Raw genomic sequence first — 5,506 nt, forward strand, 5'->3', positions numbered from 1 at the left:
GTTTTACAAACCAGCTGTTCAGTGTAAGGGTATTAGATGCTTTTCTGAGTCATGCAGGTCATCTCCTAAATTTTAGAAGCAGCTGTGGTGGACAGACTCTTTATGGCCTTGCAGCAACTCACCCTAGGATCACGTCGCATCTCTCTGGTTTTCTGCCTTAGAGAAATGGCTTGTTCAGCTTACCAAGGGCAATCCACAAGTTTCAGAAGTTCAGCCCCAAGTCTGAAACATGTCCTGTGAAGTTCCTCAGAGTCATTAAGAATGAGCCTCAGTTTGATTACAAATCAATTTCTCTTTATCTCATTTTGTTAACTCCTTCATTTTTGCTTCCTGGGATCTCCTGCACCCCTGTGTTTCAGGTACTTTTTTGTGGGGAACAAAAACTATAAAATTTATATATTTTCTAGACCTATGGAATACTATACTTGATATTACTTCTATAAATGCACACTCTTCTTGTCTTTCCTATTATTCCTCTTTACAAAGTCTCCTCTTAGAGGGAAATTGTTCTTTCTAATTCTACCCTTCATATGGATTATTTTTCTCATATTTTGTTTCTAACTAAGCTTTCTTAAAAATTTATGGGAGAGTTTCTCACCTCAATTTTCCAGCTCACTAATTTTCATTTTGCTTGTAGCTCATCGGAATTTTAATTAAAAAATGAGCTTTGAGTAGCTGATGTAAGATCTGACAAAATGTTATATGAAAAATATACATTATATGAAAAATAATCACTTGTCAAATAGAAAAATGATGTGATTTAATTTATTCTTTGTCAAAAAGAAAATTATTGTGTTTCATTCTCTTAGCCCACTTAGAAATATTAGACATTCATAATCACCATAAATTTTCCATATCTTCATTTATTATAGAGATTTCAGAATTTTATTGTACATTCCATTGTGTTATTCAGAAACATATGTTTGTGTCTCTCTCTGTGTGTATGTAGGCATTTATACATCAGTTTTAATACTACTAGTTTAAACAAATTGAATTTTTTCTTGATCACAGTTCTTTCTGGACTATTAAAAAAATCATTTTAAAGCATTATGTTTGAATCATTTTTCCCTTAGATATGAACTAAAATTATACTTGAGTGCTTGCAAATATGTATCTCAATTGATCCAAAGTAATAAAGATTCTCTAACTACTTCGTACAGTATAGTGTATTCTATAATTTTTACGTTTTCAAATTTTATATACTTTTATATACTGATAATTTTAGAAATCTATTTTGAAACATAATTGTATAAATCTCCTTTAAGACTTTGAAAAGGAGTAGGAAGCAATAGAAAAATTTATGAGTAAGAAAAGAGAGAGTCACATACTTTTACCCTGTGGCTTCTGAACAAAGTTGCTTATGAAGACTTACACATATTGTGAATCTGCCATTGATTATATCAGTGGCCTCAGCCATAACCTCTGGACTTCTCTATTTATCATCTTAATTATGAAAATAATAATACTTACCTACTTCACAGGGATGGCGAGAAAAAGAAATACATACTTATGAAGTGAAGAGGGAAAATATACATTAATTAAATAAAAAATATTTTGCTCATTATGATTTTCCCTTACATGTTTAAATTATTTAAAGAAAATAAAAATCTACAAAAGAAACTTGAAATAAAGTTTATGTATGATAACTTCATTATGTGCTCTGTATATTAAACTTCAACTATGAGAATTCTTTCAAAAGATGATAAGGTCCTGTATTTAGTGCAGCATTAACCTTAATTTTAAAACTTTTATGTTAAACTATATGTATGTTAATTTAAGTTTACTGATATTCGTGTGTCATAAAGCAAACAAAACATTTCTATATTTGGAATTTTTAATTTTGTAGTGAATTATTATTATATAGTGCAGTATCTTTCAAGCTTTATTTTTTCTAGCTAAAGATATATTTTGTTTTGTTATCATAATTATTTATTGACTAAAAGTAGTAATATTTTGATTGGCTATCTTAAGTCTAGAGGGATAATTAAACGTAAAATTGACTTTCAATTTACAATGTCACATCAGCTTATTACCCAAAAGATAATTTCACCTTGAATCACTACTCATGCTTAATTCAATTCTGTAATCCATCATTGAACATTGGACATAATAGGAATTCAATACACATAATTTGAATAAACTAATTTATGGAAGTGAATAAGAAATCTTAGGACACATGTTTTGTTAACTCAAATAAAAAACAGTTTCTGCTTTATTGATGCAAATAACTAATTTATGTAGCTATTTCCATTTATAAGATACCAGTTTACGATTTAGTTCTAGATAGCTAACTCCTCAATTGCATTTTTCTCTGTTACCTTCTTTTATTGCACTTCTGAATCATAGGTTATGCTATAATCTACTTTTATTCAATTTAGATTTTGATGAAACCCTTCCAGTATCATAGATTTGGATATCTCCATTTTTTTTTTTTTTTTTTTACTAAACTCTTTCAAGGACATGTTTTAAACCTGACACAAATCCCTAGTGAAAGTCTCACAACTTTACTATATAAAATGGCAATAAAACTCAAGATTTAAAAGATACAGCACATATTTACAGCTGTACTTAACAACATTCTGTAAAGAGCATCTTGACATTGAACATCACCAGCAAATTATGCACAGGATGAACAAAGCATATCATATGTAACTGTTTCTATTCCAAATCACTTGGCACTGTCTCCATCCTGGTCATGAGGCCATTGTTATAATTCATATGCTCATGAGCTTTAGCTTAGCATTCTGTTTTTTAAAAAGGGAACCTACTATGATTTGGACTTTTTTTTTTCATTTATTATTATTATTTATGCTTATAGCACCTGGTCTTCCCAGGAAGGATCCCATCCAAATACTAACCAGGCCTGACCCTGCTTAGCTTCCAAGATCAGATGGGAATGGGCTTGTTCAGGGTAGTATGGCAGTAGACCACAGACAGTGGCTGCATTGGAACACAAATCTAAGACCTGCGTGTAAAGCAGATGTGCTAACCGCTACATTATGAAACCACGTCCTGGACCAGTTTTATACTTGGTCATATGAAGGCCAAATTTATACAATGACATAAGAAGAGATCATATGAGATTTGAACTAAGAAATCGAGGACATCCTGGTTTTCAATTTTTCCTTTTATTCATACAGATTTGACCATTCCATTAATTTAAATGTTCTGGTTTAAGCAAAGGTGAAAGTACAAGTTTAAATAAAAAGTAAATGTACTTAGTTTAGTATTGATTCCCCTACAGGATATGTTAAATATGAAAAAAATGAATACAGTAATAATAATCACTTTGTTATTGCCAATTATCTGTGCAACTAAGGGAAATGCTTCAAAAAGAATGATTGTTAAGGCATTTCTATTGAAAACTTGCAACAATAGCCATTCTTCTGTATTTTTAGGTTAAAAAATGAGTTTCAGCTAAAAATATACACTACACAGGCATTTTCCCCTAGTCTGAAAAATGTACTCAATTATCTTTAGGATATTTCATTTCAAATCTGCCCCCTAAGTTTCATCTACTTACTCTACACTTGTCACAGAAAGGTCAGGTCTCCCTCGTGTTTGTAGATACTTGGTTCCACTTTAAGAGTTTAAAAGTCACAGAAGAGAAAGAAGATGGAACTATTACTTCTTTCTTGTAAAATAGTTTTCTTGTTTTTATCCTCTAAAAAATAAATTTATCTTAAAATGAAGTGCAGATTATTTTTACTTTGTGAAGTTTCAAAACTGGAATAAGTATTTCTAAGTTACATAAGTGAAATTATATGATATTATTAAACAGTTAACAAAAACACTCAAATAACTGTGAGAAGCCAACTTAAGATGACTCACTCAAAAATCATCAAATTGAAATAGAGCACAATATGATTCAATAAAATCCATTTTACCCATGCAATGCAATCACAATTCTTGCTCAAATTTTTAGAAAAAAATGTTGTATAAATTATCACGGCACCAGATTTTTTAAATTAAAAAAAAAATCTAAAAGCTTTTTAAAATCAGCAAATTGTAAATAAAAGTTATCAATATCTAGAAAACATTTCTTAACACTTACATCAGTGAGCATTATTGGCTGTTGGTGTTAGAAACGGACTCTGGTCACATATGAAGAAAATAAATTTAGAAATACATAAAGTGGCTCAAAGAATGAGAAACCTGTGGAAGAAGATTCTGAAATCTCACTAGAATCAGAAGCAGCAAGGGACCAGAAAGCTGGCAGCTCAGCAGCACCAAAAGGGTGATAGGGATGGTACTGTCACTTGCATTACTGAACTTTAACCATTGTCACTCCTGTCCTCAATTCCAACAGATCTACCAAAAGAAATGTAAGGTGCATCTCTGTACCCCATCTTCTGGCTTCATCATTGTGGTCAATAGCATTATTGGTTCTGTCTCCACTATGTGCTGGTGCCCTAGTTGAGAGACCATGTCTGGTTTTGAAGATTTCTATAATCCTGCTGCTGACCAAATGTTACAGTGTGGATTTTTCTAATCAAAATAGCGCTCATGTGTCAGTAAATGATGCACTGCTAAAAAAAAAAAATCTTTAATTAATCAATCAATCAATTAATTAATTAATTTCACACAGAGCAGTAAATTTAACAATACTAAATTTTGGGTGGTTACATGGTCAAAGAGAATGACTGTAGTGGTCCTGGGGTCATTACTTCACACCTTCATCAACTTTGTAATTAAGTTAATTACAGCAAATAAAAAAGGAGGGAAGAAAGAAAGTTGTTTGACATTCATATCCCTTTCTGTTAGTTACAGCAGTTGTCAAGATAGTTTTTCTGTCTGGACAGAACTTCTGGATTGTGTTCAGTGTCTAGGCGGTCCTGCAACTATGCATGAGGAAAATGGAAGGGGTAGCAAGTAGGATGTACTTCTAACAAATTATCTGGTTTCTTACTTTTTTAATATAGGCAATATGTTAATGACCAATGGTCCCCTTTGGAGTTTCGAAGTCTTGCTTATTTCTATAACTTTTTAGTTCTAAAGTACCTTAACTCTACACTTTTTCCCTAGGTTTTATATTCTATATATGAACAAGAGAAATTAGATTGATAGAAGATAGATGATTAGATAGATAAATAGATAGATAGATAGATAGATAGATAGATAGATGATAGATACATAGATATATAGATACACAGATAGGTGAAAGGAAAAGAGGGATAGTAAGGGAAGAAGGAAGGAAGGAAGGAAGGAAGGAAGGAAGGAAGGAAGGAAGGAAGGAAGGAAGGAAGGAAGGAAGGAATAAACAAATGAAAAAGAAATACATTCAGGAAACAAGTATCTTATATCACAAAACTGTATGATATATATTGGAATTATATTAATTTTTCTAGCCTTTCCCAATATATACTAAAGAAAGTCATCTCCATGAATTCTCCATAAATACGAATATTCTAATGTTTCATGAAACTGCCTAAAAGTTTGTACATGTTTTTCACTTTCCATGAAATCATCAAAATAATACATTCAGAGGTTTCAGCTTCATTAACTG

The 5,506-nt window shown here is 31.3% G+C and overlaps 1 pseudogene; it reads right to left on the reverse strand.

Moving 5' to 3' along the window:
* Positions 1-2,809: 2,809 nt before the first annotated feature.
* LOC118609640 lies at positions 2,810-2,928 on the reverse strand (annotated as a pseudogene).
* Between the last annotated feature and the right edge of the window lie 2,578 nt (positions 2,929-5,506).

The sequence above is a fragment of the Rousettus aegyptiacus genome, unplaced genomic scaffold (genome assembly GCF_014176215.1).
Source record: "Rousettus aegyptiacus isolate mRouAeg1 unplaced genomic scaffold, mRouAeg1.p scaffold_m13_p_11, whole genome shotgun sequence".
Lineage (NCBI taxonomy): Eukaryota > Metazoa > Chordata > Mammalia > Chiroptera > Pteropodidae > Rousettus > Rousettus aegyptiacus.